The sequence below is a fragment of the Helianthus annuus genome, chromosome 10 (genome assembly GCF_002127325.2).
Source record: "Helianthus annuus cultivar XRQ/B chromosome 10, HanXRQr2.0-SUNRISE, whole genome shotgun sequence".
In the NCBI taxonomy this organism is placed as follows: Eukaryota; Viridiplantae; Streptophyta; class Magnoliopsida; order Asterales; family Asteraceae; genus Helianthus; species Helianthus annuus.
Genome location: NC_035442.2, coordinates 33,194,747 through 33,212,142, shown reverse-complemented (window position 1 = coordinate 33,212,142; position 17,396 = coordinate 33,194,747). Strand labels below are relative to the sequence as shown.

At 35.8% G+C, this 17,396-nt stretch overlaps 1 long non-coding RNA gene across 1 annotated transcript; it reads left to right on the top strand.

Annotated features, from left to right (window-relative positions):
- The first annotated feature begins 8,187 nt into the window (after positions 1-8,187).
- On the top strand, positions 8,188-11,632 carry LOC110884515. The gene is made up of 4 exons (XR_002561240.2): positions 8,188-8,599; positions 9,520-9,987; positions 11,044-11,300; positions 11,397-11,632. It is a non-coding gene; the product is annotated as an uncharacterized LOC110884515 (long non-coding RNA).
- The last annotated feature ends 5,764 nt before the right edge of the window (positions 11,633-17,396 follow it).

The window sequence follows — 17,396 nt, the reverse complement described above, 5'->3', positions numbered from 1 at the left end:
GAATAAAAGTAGACTGCCCGGACCCTCAACAGCATCCTCCAGAGCAAAGAAGAGAAAGCAGAAGTCTGAACACGCCCCGTGCTCAGCCAGCACGGGGCCGTGCCCAAGAAGCAGCATAAAAGACAAACTTATAGAAGCTTCCATTGCCCACCATGGGGCCGTGTCCAGCGGGCACGGGGGCGTGGTGAAAGTACAGCAGGCGCATTAATTGTAATTGCGAATTACAATTAATGAGGAGAGAGAGTGTCAGACGGGCACGGGGGCGTGTCCAGTGGACACGGGGCCGTGCCCAGCCTTCTGTTCAGCCTATAAATAGGAGTGCTTGGTTTCATTTCAACTCATCCCTTGGCACACCACCTCTCTCACACTTCATCCACCACCCACCACCACCATAACACCATCATCCACCACCATCATCCATTGTCCATCGTAGAGTGTGTGAGTCGTCTCGGGATCCAAGATTGATCGTAAGAGTTCTTGACAATCAAGGCCATGTTTGCCTAAGTCTCTTACATCACTTATTGAAGACAAGTGTTTAGTATAATACTTTTTATTTTCAATCTTTTGCACTTTTTATTTGGTTTTGTATTAATGACTTTAATAACTAGTTACTTATGTTGAAGGTGATCTTTCCTTATCGTTTGTCCGTGGTGTCTTGGCATTATTTTACTGTCTATATAAAATAAAAGATTTTCACCATTCATATCTCCACGGTCTATATGGAGGTATGTTGGCTACCTGGTCGGGGGTTAAGGGAACGGTTTGGTAAGGGTCTTGCCCTTGTTCAGCGTTTAGAGGTCCTGCTTGGGACCTGGGTCAAATTTAGTAGGATCTCCTTCAATGCCCATAGGTATTGGATGGCGGGGATCCAAACTCTTTGACCCCCTCATAAGTTAACTACTATTAATACTATAACCCGGCTATTTAGGAATGTATCCCTGCTGACTCAGACTACTTAGCCGAGGGTAACGTCACCGCCGAAAGCGGGGCCTACCACAATTTGCATTAATAACTTAATTCATTATCTTTCAATAATCCGACCCTTTAGGATTGTATCCTTGCTGACTCAAACTACTGGGTTGAGGGTAACGTCGCCTTCAAAAGAGGGGCCTACTACAATAACTAAGATAATCTCTTAAACAAGTGCAAAAGTGCGAAAATAATCAAAGGTTATACTAATACACGTGTCGGATCCAAGTGATTCATCTTGTCTATCTGTTTTATTTTATTTTTATTTTTCAGCATTTAGTTAGTTTTTATTTTCTTAGTTTAAAAACATTTTTCTTACTTTTTTTATTTGATTAGACGTTGAGGATAAACCGGTATTAAAAGCTCTTGTGTCCTTGGACGACCTCGATATCTTACCAACACTATACTACATCCACGATGGGTGCACTTGCCCATATGTGTGTTTAGTGTTAGTGAATATCGTGTTTTTATAAATTTAAAACTTGGCTAAAAGTGTAAAAAGGGTTTAAATATACATCAAAAATATATTACACTACACACGCATCATGTTACAAAAGTCAAATTGAGAAATCCTTATGTTGCCAGTTCATTAATTCTATCGGTCCACTCAGAAGTTGTTTAAAAGGAATGGAGGCCCAATAGAAATCAATTGAAAGATTAATGTTACATGTGGATTATTTAACATTGAGTTTGTTGGCCACATCAAGTGAACCCCTGAATCCATTTATTGCAATCATATCATCGGCCCAATCAAGTTAATTTGGTTCTTGAACAATCACGTGGTTCTTGTTATCGGCCCAATCATGTTATTTGAACGTCTCAATTTGAACGGCCCAAACAATATTCAGATTAAAGATGAGCAGCCCAAGGATTGCATGTGATAAGTCTGTCCATTGTTATCGGCCCAATCATGTTATTTTGACTATTGATGTTGTCGGCTTAGTGGGATTTTGGTCCAATCGAATTTTATAATATCATTTAGAGAGTGTCAGTTCATTCAAGTGTCCGTGTGATTATGGATTGTTGAAAGCCCAATACAATTGAACGGTTCAATGGAATTAATTGGGAAACAACAGTTGTCGGACATACACATTTAAGGTCCAATCAAAATGTGTTTCAAATAAATGCTTTCAAGGTTCTTTGGCCCAATTAAGTTTTTAAAACATCAGTCTATTAATTCAAACGGTCATTTAAAGGTGTTAAGCCCAACATACTCACAGTTTGCGGCCCAATTGAATTCATTTCTTTTTGATAGGCCCATTCATTCAATGGTTATACCCGAAATACTTGAACAAGTCCGCTAGTGTTCGACACGAGTCCTAGATCAATTCCACCGTCACACACGTTCACATATTCAGTTCATTTAAACTGATCATTTGTTTTTTGTATCTCCAGGTGTTTCACGAGGTGAACCAGTTCGTTTGAAAGCTTGTTGTGTGAATATTCGAAACCGAAGCATGGATTCTGAATTTTACAATGCATTTGCTACCACCCCGAGTGTTACCGTTGCTCAGAGTGTGACAATGGAAAATGAAACCGTAACGTTACAGAAACCTCCAAAACTGATGGGCATTGAAGAGTATCATAGTTGGAAAGAACGTTTCGAGAATTGGGTTCAAGCAAATCATCTAAGATCTTGGGAAAGTATTGGAACTAAGTATGCTAGACCATTGTCTGATTTGGGAGTTGCAAAGATTATCTCGGAATTTTCAGATAAAGAGAGAGATAGTTATAAGGCAGAAAAAATGATGGTGAGTCTACTTCAACAAGCTGTGAAAGAAGATATTTTCATATGACTTCAGCATGATGGTAGTGCTTATTCGGTTTGGGATGCACTTCGCAAAAAATTCGAAGGTAGTGCAGAGATGATCAAGAGTAAAAAATCATTACTGAAGAAAGAATTTGAATTGTTTACAAGTGTGCCAGGTGAAACTACAAAGACTCTCATTGAGAGATATTGTCATCTTGTGTGTTCAATGTCTCGATTGGAAATTACTAAAACTCCAAAGGAATGGGTTGAGAAGTTAGCCGATGCGTTACCTCAAAAAGAATGGGGTACTTATCTCATGATTTTGAAGAATTCTGGAGAGTATAGTAGATTGTCGATTGCACAGTTTATTGAGAAACTTAAGGGACAAGATCTTGAGCAACAAAAGATTGCTAGAATGAACAATTCAAGTGGTCAACAAGACATCAAGATGTATTACAAAGGCAATGTTCAGAGTGTTGAAGCAAATCCAAAGATCCAAACTGCTTTCAGTGCAGAGAACTCATCTGGATCAGTTAATCAAAGCTCAATCAACACTAGTGGTTTTTCTTCATATCCAAGTGACAATCCGAGTGTTCAAAGCTCAAACAACAGTAATGGTCATGTGTTACACTGCAACATCGCGTTGCATCTTCAGAACGGTCAAAATTTCTCTGAAGAAGTCGCTAAAAGTTTCATTGCTCAAATCATTCAAAAACCAGAGTTGATGAAAGAGTGGATGGATGTGTTTGCTAATGATGAGAAAAGCCAAGATGAAGAGTTTGATTCTTCAGAAAGCTCAGAAAAGACACCAGATTTTGATCAACCATCATCTGATAGCAGTGATGATGACGAGGAAATTAATCAAATTAACATTGGAAAAACTCATTTATCTGCTGAAAGTTTCAAATCTTATTTTGCAGATAAATTGGAGAAGTTAAAGGAGAGACGAGCAGCAAAAGAAAGGAAGGAAGCTAAAATTGCTGAGCAGGTAGTTGAAGTTGAAAAGATAGTTGAAGTTGAGAAGATTGTAGAAGTTGAAAAGATTATAGAAGTCATTAAACCTTGTCTGAAATGTTTGGAATCTTGCAAACAGTGTGAAGAGAAAACAAGAAGTATAGTGAGCTCGATGAGATGAAAGAAAAATTATTGTTCGATGTCAAATACGTAAAAGAATCGTATGATGTGTTGAACAGAACGGTGAGAACGGTGAACAGTCTGCAAAAGACGAACTCAGAAAGGGAAGATACTTTGATTATGATGAATGCAGTGATGATGTCTAAGCAGAAGGCTATCAATCATTATATTGAAGAGTGTGCAAAGTTGAAGCAAGAGTTGGAGACTGAAAAAATAGAGAATGAAAGAATTAGATGGTTGTTGCAAAGTTATTCAAGTTCTGATTATTTGATTGACAGAATTTATCCAACTGTTGTAGGTTTTGAAGCATTTCAAGATGAGAAGCCGGAAAAGAAGGATACGGGTAAGAAACAAAGTGCAAATTATAAAAAGTGTCCGCCTCCAATCTGGGAAGGTTATTCTCCCAGAAAACCAAATGAGGAACAGGTCAAAAAGGCTGTCAATATAAAGTTAAAGTCCGAAACAACTGATGGTTTACCATCGATGTCACATTCACATAGTCTGACATTGATCATGAGTCTGAGTTAATAAAGAAAGTGGTCGATCAGGTGTTGGATAAGGATGAGGAGTCAGAGTCAAAGTCTGAGTCAGAAACTTCGATTTCGTCGGTCAACAGTTCAAAACCATCAGTCAAAAGGGTTTACAATAAAGAATTTTTATTATCAAAATCTAATTTGAATGACGAACCACTCAAAGTGGCATATACTTTGAATGATTCAGACAAATTATATTCTGATGAGGAATTTCCAATAAGAGGTGTTAAAATTGAAATGATCAAAAAGGTTTTCAAATTAACAGAAATTAACATTTCTGAAATAAAAGATGTAAATCTTATTGAAAAACCTAAAAGATACACTTCAAGAGTTCAACAAAGGTTAAACAAGAAAAAGGGTTACAGTTCTGGTTCTGGTTTTCAAAAGAAACCAAACCATAACAGTAATTTCAAAAAGAAAGGCTTAGGTTTTATTCCACCCAAAAATCATAAAAATGAGAAAATTTCTAAAACAAAAACAATATTTGTTTCAGGTTCAAGTTCTGAGGAAGAAGCAACGAGCTCATTCTGGAAGCAATCGAACAAAGAGTTCTTCACAGAAAAACAAAAGTTTGAAAGGAATGGAGCAAATTACAAAAAGGAAACAAGAACCTGTTACTGATGTCATGAAGTTGGTCACATTGCCTGGAACTGTCCAAAGGCAACCAACACAGCACAGGAAGTTGTTTCTAAACTCAAAGAAAAAGTTGTTGATAAAACAGAACCACCAACTGAAAAATTTAAAGTGTTTAAAAATTCAACATATGAAGTTGGTGAATGTTCGAAAAGGTTTTACAAAAGAAGGGTGAATCTTGACAACCAAATGTGGGTTGTTAACAAATCAGATGTGAAATTTGGCGATGAATCTGACTCGTCAAAGTCAGAGGAGCCACCAGTTGAGGTAAAAAGAGAAAACTCAGTTCCGCCAATGGATGATGTCAATTTTCCACCATTGCGGGCTGAAAATTTAAGATCAAAAGTTGGAAAAGTGGAAATTTCCAATCAATTCTATTCTGGAAAGAAAGAATTTGATGTCGAAAAGGCTTTTAATGGAAAAGTGAAAAATATTTTTGGGAAAATGGTCGAGGGTAGGCCAAAGGGGTAAAAGAATTCTAAGAAGAAAAAGGAATGTTCAAACCCCAAGTGAAACTGAGAAGGTTACACCCAAAGCTGGTCAGGCTTGGGTGTCTATATTCTATATATAAAAATCCTGACTTGGCGGAGCTCCCAAGTTGGTAATCGTGGAGCAGGAATCGGCATCATTCTTGAAATATTTTTGTTTGGAAAACCTACAAGTGGTAAAACTCAAAAATGTCATATTTCAATTTACAAGTGGTATTGTTGAAGTGAACATACAAATGTTTGTTCCTACAAGTGGTAATCAAGGTCATTAAGTTGAACTTGATTTCACTTTCATACAAATGATTGAAAAAACAAAGTGACGAGTTTATCCCCTAACATACAAGTGGTTTGTGAAAATCAACAAAACTTATTTTCCGGAAAAACCATTTTGATTAAAACAAACTTAAGTGTTTTGAAATCATAATGGGAAAATAGTTTGTTGTCAGGGGGAGTTCTGATTGTTTATGCTAAGTGAATGAAGAATTGAAGCTTAAAATATCAGTTTGTCAAATTTTCTTTATATGGTTTTGAATTTTAGGGGGAGTAAGAATTTTTTAGAAAATCCAAAAACATTAGAAAATTTGAAAAAGCCAAAAACATGATAAAATCGAAAAATCCAAAAACATTGAAAAATTCAAAAGAGTTTTGTTGTGAAAAGAGGAAATGATAGTACATCAGTGGACTATCACAGCACGCTAAAGATTTGGAAAGTCAAATGTGATAAATGATCTCACTGTCGATGTGCCAGTAGCTTTTTATACATTCAGTAGATTGTTTTTGAGATATAAACCTAAATATCATAAATTACTTATCTCGTAGGGAACATCTCTCGGATATATGGGTAACCTCCGAAATCTTGTTTGAAAGACTTTCTATTTCTGACATACTAGGTCTTTGTGCATGATGATATCTGGGGTATTATACCTGGACTTCTGATTTTGCGGAAGCAATAGCCTAGTCCTCGTATAATGCTCTGCACTGCTTTAATCGTAAAGCCCACCCTCAGCATAAAAAATGATGAAACATTGAAAAATGCTAATCATGTGCTATTGAAGAAAAGATCCCCAAATGGGACACACCGAAAGACGAGCCATCATCTCTTTGCCTGAACAGAAATTCTAACCTGAGCTCTCATGGTCTCGCATTACCCGTTTATAGATATCATTAGTGTACATTCACCTGTAAGACTGAATATAGAAGTCTGGATACGGGAGTATATTCTGAGGTGGTACACTCGAATAAGTTTAAGGGCTTAAAACACTAAATTCGTATCTCGAAACAGTTGAACTTTGTATGAAAATTTAAGTGGATCAGTATACTGATAATCTAAGTGAATCGTTTAGAACTTAAAATGTTTAAAGCTTAACGGTGTTAGTGATTTGTCTCATAAACTGATATGATCCTCTTACACAAACTCACAAAAATATTGTCTGTAAATATATTTTTTTATTACTTTCTAATAAATCCAAAAATCCCAAAAAGATTTTAAGTGTGTTTTAGCATAAAATTTTTGAAAATACAAAAAGATTTTATTTCATCTTATTTTCGACAACTGATGTTGGAAAGCTGATTTTCAAAATTCCAAGTGCTAAACATGATGGACAACTGGGTTGGGAGAGTGTGTTTGAAATGTGAAATGATTTTAATGAAATACCAAATTTGTATATTTCAATTACAAGTGGTTAGTAGAGATTAAAATTGTTAAATTTTAATAATTGTAAAAACTTATGTGTTGGGTAGAGATTTGTGCAGATCCCCGTGTTTGATCCTGTTGCTACGGAGAGCCAGGAATCATTCTTGAACCTGTAAAAGTGCTATGTCAGATTGCGATCCCGGAACAATTTAAGGGGGAAGTCTACTAGCAAAGGGGAGTCTGAAGACAGTAGAGCCAGTTTCTGTTTATGGAACTGTGATCAAGACAGAAGCTGATGTTGCTGATGAGTGAAAGAATAAGGAGATTGAAGATTATTAGATCAACATATAAGGGGGAGGTTAGCTGCAGAAGCTGATAAAGAGAAGAGAGAAGATTGAAAATGCTTACAATGTCAAACACTTTGGAGAGAGCGAGAAGACTGATCAAGACTGAAGACTCGTCATACTGAAGACTCGACACTGAAGACTTCGTCAACATCCAAGGGGGAGTCTGTTGGTGCATATGTCTGTCGACTTCGTCTTGTATCGAGTCTTGTAATAGAATTGTTAGATCAAGTCACGTAGTTCGAGAGAAACAGAAAACAGTCATGAAATAGCCAGTTTCACACGAAATGACATTTCACACGAAATGAAAAGTGCATTTCGTGCGAAATGAAAAGTGCATTTCGTGCGAAATGAGAAATCCTATAAATAGGTGACTTGAGATTTCATTTGTAACTTTGGTTTCCGGTAGAGAAGCTCTGCCGAAGTGTCTCCAGGTCGTGTAAAGCTTTCATATCAATACAAGAGATAGTTTAAGTGATTCTAAGTGCATTACAAGCTGATTCAACATCAAAACGTCTGTTTCGCTCTCGTGTTGATTAAAAACTCTTCTGAACGCCTCGTTAAGGTCGCACAACGATCCTATGTAACATCCCGAAAACGGGTTTGGTAATCAAACCACGTTAATAGTAAAAACGGGTAAAATACCGTTAGTGGTAAATATTAACCCGGTAAATATTAGGACTCAAATAAATAAACCTAATATTAGTTAAAAAGAGGAATAAATACTTTGAGAAAACAAAGTATATAAAAAGGCCAAATTAACTGGACTTAAAACATAACGGGTTATAACTTCCCGAACCCGTTAAAGTAACTAGGAGTAATTAACCTAGTTAGTAACATGTGACTAAATAAATAATGAATTATAGTTTCATTTGATCAAAATAAAAACATGAGGGACTAAAAAGGGGCAATTGTGAAAGTTGTATGATTAAAACAAAAATAAACCACACCAAACACACACTTAGTGTGTGTCTGGTCGATGTTAAACACAGGGGGCGACCAGGTTTCTCCATCAAACCCCAAATCTCCCAAAATTCACAAATTGAAGCCTCTAATCTGCTCCAAATCAAGTTTCAAGCATGAATTAGTGATCATCTCGTTGTGGGGATCAAAAGGTATGCAAAATTGTGGTATTTTGTTGCATCTTGAATTCTAGGTTAAATGTGAAAAATGAAAATTCAGCTTGATTTCTTGATGCATGGATGAAATTAGAAGTAATATGATGTTTAGGGATAAAACCCTAGATGAATTCTTGTTGAAATTTAGTGTGATGATTCTAGCAATTTTGATCACCATAGTAGATGATTATTGAGTTTGTAGAGACTAGATAAACACTAGAATTGTGAATACTATTCTAGTGAAAACTGAATTCATGTGCTAAATTCTAATAAAAACCATGGTCACCATTGTAGGTGACTAGTGGGTTAAGTAGAATTGATAAACACTAGGAAATTTTGGGTTGTTCTAGTGTAATTTGACATATGCAAAGTTATTTCAGAACTTTAAAGGCAAATATGTGTGTTAAATAGTTTGAATGATGAAAAAATTCGGGTTATATGACAAGTCATGAGCTTGTCAATGAATTATTTATAGAATATGCCCATAAGGTGTTCGATGTAATGCCTAAGTGAAATTGGGTATCTACTAGTTTATAGATAGAACTTGGTTTGGATAAATGCCTGATAACATGACAAAACGGGTTTCACTTATAGAGGGAAAACCCGTGGATTTTATGAGATAAAGAAATATAGTGTCTTCGATAATCAAGAACTAGGCTAACTTAGTGTTAACAATAGCATGAACTCGAGTTAAAAGATTCGTTAAAACGATAGCTTAAAGGAACGCCCACCGGGTAAATTGAAAATGCCTAAACTAGCTAAGGAACATGAATGTGCATATTAAGGGATGTTTGACTTTCGAAAAGTCAAACTGACCCATAATGCGATAAATGGTAATCTTTGGTATGAAATGCGTAAGGTGGAATAATCGTATTAAATTGTAATTAAACTAACCACCTTGAAAACAATGATGATAGTTTGACGCGTAACAAGCTAGGTGGAAGCTTGATGAGGGAGCGGGTCAAACGAATCAAGAAGGAAAGGAAAAAGCATAGTTCGGACACGAGGTAAGTATATCTTACACTAGTCATATATTTCATAATATCCTTTTGTCGTATTACGAAAAAGATAATTTATGACGTAAGCCATAGTAGGCTAAAAAGTGTTAAGAAATGGAATTATAAGTAAGTGACCGCACGGTGTAAATCGGAGCGAGTCATATATATATTTACGAGGTGGTAATAAATACCATCTCGCTAATATAATCGGTCAATTCGGCCAAACGGGTCAAAAGGTGAAATTATCACCCTTTGACAATATCGACTAATGGGTTGTCAAGATGCATAATTTTAGGAAATAAATAGAACATGGATGCTTACATCGCTATCGCTTAGCAGCCACTAAGGAAATGTATTGAAACGGGTCAATATATTGATCCGAGCCAGGTATGTATAATAATACAACTCATCATGTAGAGCTTGGAGTTTTATAATAGTTAGACGAGGTTAAAATAAGATATCCGGTTATCTTTTAGGTAAACCGAATAAGTTGAGTTATGATTAAGGTGTTTTAGAAACATATTGGTTTCTAAACAAGAATATGGTTAAAGGGTCGGATTTGGGGTTCAAACAAGCACTAATAGTCCTTCGTTGTAAAAGAATGACTAAAATTGACTAAAACGCCCTAGTTGGCTAATTCGAATAAACAACCTTTAAAGGTAGTTTTGAAACGAGTTTTATGATTAAATAAATAATTGAAATAAGTGCAAGAAGCGAAAGGTGTAAACTTTCGGTCAAATAACTCTATATGAGTCTTTGCCGTAAATTAGCAATCGGACGAGAAAAACTCGGATTATATAGATCATCTCATTAAGTCCACCACAATTATAGTTGTGGTGGAAGATTACTTAATAAGAATGTTGTATATAACGCTAGAAGTGAATGAAAGCGACTTTAAGCTTTAAAGTGCTTAAATACCCTTAACGGGTCAAAATAAGCACTTGAACGTAAACGGGTTCTAACTAAGTAAGAAACCCATGATCTATGAATTATTTGATAGGAAATATTGAAATTATGATTCCATGAGTTTATGGATCAAGTAAACATGTTTGTGTGATAAAATCGCGAACGGGTCAAAATTTGGTAAAAATGGTAATAAGCCGAAGACTTAAAAGTCTTAAATTTTTGTTAATCCGGATGTCGGATTTTAACTCCATATGATGGAGAATTAAATTACGGACGCGTAGGAAAAAGAATCGTGTAAAACGGATTAAAAACGAGAGAGTTATGTCCGTTTCGGTAAGAACTAATGAAAAATAGACGTGCAGAGTTGACACGGGCGGGTGACTTTTGACACGGCCGGGTGACTTTTTGACACGGCCGGGTGAAGGGGCTGAAAACAAAACAAAAATAATTTCTTGTTTTGTTACGTTAAGCACGGAACTTGTTTATACTCGATTATTAAAGTGTCAAAACTAATTATTTACATGGTTTTGACCGTAGGTGAAGATGGGATAAGCGGTTTGAAAGATACGAAAGTTTTCATGCAAATAAACGGCAAAATAGGAAAGCTGGAATGCAGGGGCCACCGTAACTTACGGTGCCACCGTAAGTTACGGTGGAGGTGAAGGCTTTACGGCAGCCCCCTACTGATTTACGGTAGGGGCATGTCACACCAGGGGCCACCGTAACTTACGGTGCCACCGTAAGTTACGGTGGAGGCCAGTTGGAAATCCATGTTTTGAGATCAAAAGTTTAACGTTGGGATTCTTTTTCCTTCCATTATTATTACCGGATTTGTTTAGACTTATTACAATTCCCGTATGACTAAAGCATTTCATGTTGATGAAATGTAGGTTCTTTTTGGATGCCGGAAGACGATCAAGCTCATCGAAGGACCGAACACGATAAAGATACATGCTTCCGCACATTTCCTCGTCGTAAATTTTTAAACGACAAATTCGATCACTTATGTTGAATAACTTATGATTTGTAAAAGTTTTAATAAACTCGTATTTTCATAGTATGTGTAAACTTAATTACACATCTAATTGTTGGTATTTATATATAAAAAAAAACCGTTAAATAGTAACCAGAGTGTTACAAGTTGGTATCAGAGCCCTGGTTTAAGAGATTCGAGTATGGTGGGGAGGAACCATGCTTGGACTTAAACCTTATGCTCTTGACAAAGAATAGTGTTCGGTTCGAGGCTTGATCGCAAATCCGGTAAGTGCATGTATGCTAATGGTTTAGCGTATTAAAGTGTTGTAGACAACACATAGGGTTACCGTGTAATACACGTTACCCCAAATAAATGATTGATATAGTTGACAAAAATACGCGCGTTGACGTGTATAGTAGAAAAAGCCTTGTATTATAATACAGGCGATTATTGAAGTTGATATTACTAACTCTTGTGAATATCTTGATTGAAGGACACTTGCATTTAAAGATGACAAGAGTTGAACAAATTAAGGATATGATAGAGGAACGGTCCGAAGTATGACGATAGGAGCATGCTCACTAAGGACTAAATCGCGTAACGACCGCAAACAAGGTTAATGGCAAGAAACGCCCGTCGGGGCAAGCATTACCAGGTGCGTGTTTTTAAATATAATCGCACAATTAGCAATATGCAACAAACATGTAGAGAATGATCGTTGCATAGGTAAATTAGAAACTTGGAAAAACCTGAACAGAAATACATATCCAGGATATAATTTCCAAGAAAACCGAATTGAGGCGTTACTTACATAGGGCGTGATGTGAAAACTATAAAAAGGTCGTGTATGTCATGTGTTAAATCGCTTACTCTGGCCAAGTAAGTAGTGGCATATGATACCATGAGTTTCTTATAGCGGACACATTTACATCCGATGTAGTAAGGGCGGAGTGAATGGGACTAATTAAAAGTACCCAAATGAATCAGATAAGCAAAATGTTTGATAATAAGGTAAACGCACAACCGAGTGACGGAAGCGTATTACATCAGGATAATGAGCCCGAATGAAGGGACAAAGAAGCATGTAAAAATGATTTAGACAAGTATTGGGAGGGAGTGTACTTACACTCGAACCCAGAAAACACAAGCATGAAAAATGATTTAGACAAGTATTGGGAGGGAGTGTACTTACACTCGAACCCAGAAAACACAAGCATGAAAAATGATTTAGACAAGTATTGGGAGGGGGTGTACTTACACTCGAACCCAGAAAATACAAGCATGAAAAGTGAGGTAGACATGTATTGGGAGGGGGTGTACTTACACTCGAACCAGGAAAATATAAACATGTAAAACAAAGTAGACATGTATTGGGAGGGGGTGTACTTACACTCGAACCTGGAAAATGCGAATATGTCTCTAAACGAGTCGTTTTTGTAAAACGTTAAACTTGAGGACAAAGTCGGAATATAAAAATGAAGGGAAGTCTTGATGCATACCGGGAGGGTTGCAATAATAACGACTTCGGTGAAACACCCGGTTGATGGGTAAGAATTAAACACATGCGTAAACCAAGAGACGTGAACGCGGGTTGAAAAATCAAAGTAACTTGGATTACGAGTAGGACTATAAAATCTCGTATATAGAAATTGTGAGTAAATATGTTCAACTATTCGAAGTCGAATGGGTGGAATAAAGAATAAAGTTGATGGTTTATTAAGTGATGGATTTCACATTAATATGTCAAACATGTTGAATACAATATAACGCCGAATGGCACAAATGAGCGCTAGCCAGATAAAGGTAGCGTTAAATGCAAGAGAATAATGAGCCCGATAATGGGATATAATCAAATAAGAATAAATTAGGGACTGTCAATATCCTGGTATAGATAATTGACAAAAGTTAAAAAGAAGATCCTAAAACTAAAACTTCGGTTTTAGTAAGAAATAATGTTTTTACAAACATAAATCCTGATAGGAATTTAAATAGTAAGCATGAAAGATACGAGTCTTGACGCTGATAGGCGCAAGACGAAATATTCGAAAAGTGATCTTTTCGAAAATGAAAGGTTGATAAAAATTAAACGTGACGTGAGACGATCACGGTCAATAAATGCAATGTGAAGTGGAATCACATTATAACCAAGTGAGCGAAAAAAAAAAAAGAGTAACTGGACTAATAAGTCTAGTAGTGAGACCGGTTAAGGTCATTTAAGTAATTTGGTTGCTTGTAAGCGGTGAATTCGGTATAACTGGACTGAATAAATGAATTTTGAAAACAAAAGAAATTGTTGCTAAAAGTGAAAGATTTCACTTAAGACCTTTAAACGGGTCAAAGTAACGGATTCATAAGGAATTCGATAGTATATGAAAGCGATAGATATCGCTAAGTTAACTAAACAAGTGGAAATAACGAGACTACGTTAATTCGAAGTTATACTATGTCGTATGAGATATGTAGACAATTAGTAACCAAAAAGATGTTACCATACTTTCGGGTAATACTAACGATTGCTTAAAAAGTATAGGTAATGTTTAAAATATTTCTCGGATAGAATACATTGAGTTTAAACTCAATGAATTACGTAAGAAAAGGTTTCGAGGACGAAACCTCTTTAAGGGGGGTAGACTTGTAACATCCCGAAAACGGGTTTGGTAATCAAACCACGTTAATAGTAAAAACGGGTAAAATACCGTTAGTGGTAAATATTAACCCGGTAAATATTAGGACTCAAATAAATAAACCTAATATTAGTTAAAAAGAGGAATAAATACTTTGAGAAAACAAAGTATATAAAAAGGCCAAATTAACTGGACTTAAAACATAACGGGTTATAACTTCCCGAACCCGTTAAAGTAACTAGGAGTAATTAACCTAGTTAGTAACATGTGACTAAATAAATAATGAATTATAGTTTCATTTGATCAAAATAAAAACATGAGGGACTAAAAAGGGGCAATTGTGAAAGTTGTATGATTAAAACAAAAATAAACCACACCAAACACACACTTAGTGTGTGTCTGGTCGATGTTAAACACAGGGGGCGACCAGGTTTCTCCATCAAACCCCAAATCTCCCAAAATTCACAAATTGAAGCCTCTAATCTGCTCCAAATCAAGTTTCAAGCATGAATTAGTGATCATCTCGTTGTAGGGATCAAAAGGTATGCAAAATTGTGGTATTTTGTTGCATCTTGAATTCTAGGTTAAATGTGAAAAATGAAAATTCAGCTTGATTTCTTGATGCATGGATGAAATTAGAAGTAATATGATGTTTAGGGATAAAACCCTAGATGAATTCTTGTTGAAATTTAGTGTGATGATTCTAGCAATTTTGATCACCATAGTAGATGATTATTGAGTTTGTAGAGACTAGATAAACACTAGAATTGTGAATACTATTCTAGTGAAAACTGAATTCATGTGCTAAATTCTAATAAAAACCATGGTCACCATTGTAGGTGACTAGTGGGTTAAGTAGAATTGATAAACACTAGGAAATTTTGGGTTGTTCTAGTGTAATTTGACATATGCAAAGTTATTTCAGAACTTTAAAGGCAAATATGTGTGTTAAATAGTTTGAATGATGAAAAAATTCGGGTTATATGACAAGTCATGAGCTTGTCAATGAATTATTTATAGAATATGCCCATAAGGTGTTCGATGTAATGCCTAAGTGAAATTGGGTATCTACTAGTTTATAGATAGAACTTGGTTTGGATAAATGCCTGATAACATGACAAAACGGGTTTCACTTATAGAGGGAAAACCCGTGGATTTTATGAGATAAAGAAATATAGTGTCTTCGATAATCAAGAACTAGGCTAACTTAGTGTTAACATACAAGTGGTTTGTGAAAATCAACAAAACTTATTTTCTGGAAAAACCATTTTGATTAAAACAAACTTAAGTGTTTTGAAATCATAATGGGAAAATAGTTTGTTGTCAGGGGGAGTTCTGATTGTTTATGCTAAGTGAATGAAGAATTGAAGCTTAAAATATCAGTTTGTCAAATTTTCTTTATATGGTTTTGAATTTTAGGGAGAGTAAGAATTTTTTAGAAAATCCAAAAACATTAGAAAATTTGAAAAAGCCAAAAACATGATAAAATCGAAAAATCCAAAAACATTGAAAAATTCAAAAGAGTTTTGTTGTGAAAAGAGGAAATGATAGTACATCAGTGGACTATCACAGCACGCTAAAGATTTGGAAAGTCAAATGTGATAAATGATCTCACTGTCGATGTGCCAGTAGCTTTTTATACATTCAGTAGATTGTTTTTGAGATATAAACCTAAATATCATAAATTACTTATCTCGTAGGGAACATCTCTCGGATATATGAGTAACCTCCGAAATCTTGTTTGAAAGACTTTCTATTTCTGACATACTAGGTCTTTGTGCATGATGATATCTGGGGTATTATACCTGGACTTCTGATTTTGCGGAAGCAATAGCCTAGTCCTCGTATAATGCTCTGCACTGCTTTAATCGTAAAGCCCACCCTCAGCATAAAAAATGATGAAACATTGAAAAATGCTAATCATGTGCTATTGAAGAAAAGATCCCCAAATGGGACACACCGAAAGACGAGCCATCATCTCTTTGCCTGAACGGAAGTTCTAACCTGAGCTCTCATGGTCTCGCATTACCCGTTTATAGATATCATTAGTGTACATTCACCTGTAAGACTGAATATAGAAGTCTGGATACGGGAGTATATTCTAAGGTGGTACACTCGAATAAGTTTAAGTGCTTAAAACACTAAATTCGTATCTCGAAACAGTTGAACTTTGTATGAAAATTTAAGTGGATCAGTATACTGATAATCTAAGTGAATCGTTTGGAACTTAAAATGTTTAAAGCTTAACGGTGTTAGTGATTTGTCTCATAAACTGATATGATCCCCTTACACAAACTCACAAAAATATTGTCTGTAAATATATTTTTTTATTACTTTCTAATAAATCCAAAAATCCCAAAAAGATTTTAAGTGTGTTTTAGCATAAAATTTTTGAAAATACAAAAAGATTTTATTTCATCTTATTTTCGACAACTGATGTTGAAAAGCTGATTTTCAAAATTCCAAGTGCTAAACATGATGGACAACTGGGTTGGGAGAGTGTGTTTGAAATGTGAAATGATTTTAATGAAATACCAAATTTGTATGTTTCAATTACAAGTGGTTAGTAGAGATTAAAATTGTTAAATTTTAATAATTGTAAAAACTTATGTGTTGGGAAGAGATTTGTGCAGATCCCCGTGTTTGATCCTGTTGCTACGGAGAGCCAGGAGTCATTCTTGAACCTGTAAAAGTGCTATGTCAGATTGCGATCCCGGAACAATTTAAGGGGGAAGTCTACTAGCAAAGGGGAGTCTGAAGACAGTAGAGCCAGTTTCTGTTTATGGAACTGTGATCAAGACAGAAGCTGATGTTGCTGATGAGTGAAAGAATAAGGAGATTGAAGATTATTAGATCAACATATAAGGGGGAGGTTAGCTGCAGAAGCTGATAAAGAGAAGAGAGAAGATTGAAAATGCTTACAATGTCAGACACTTTGGAGAGAGCGAGAAGACTGATCAAGACTGAAGACTCGTCATACTGAAGACTCGACACTGAAGACTTCGTCAACATCCAAGGGGGAGTCTGTTGGTGCATATGTCTATCGACTTCGTCTTGTATCGAGTCTTGTAATAGAATTGTTAGATCAAGTCACGTAGTTCGAGAGAAACAGAAAACAATCATGAAATAGCCAGTTTCACACGAAATGACATTTCACACGAAATGTAAAGTGCATTTCGTGCGAAATGAAAAGTGCATTTCGTGCGAAATGAAAAGTGCATTTCGTGCGAAATGAGAAATCCTATAAATAGGTGACTTGAGATTTCATTTGTAACTTTGGTTTCCGGTAG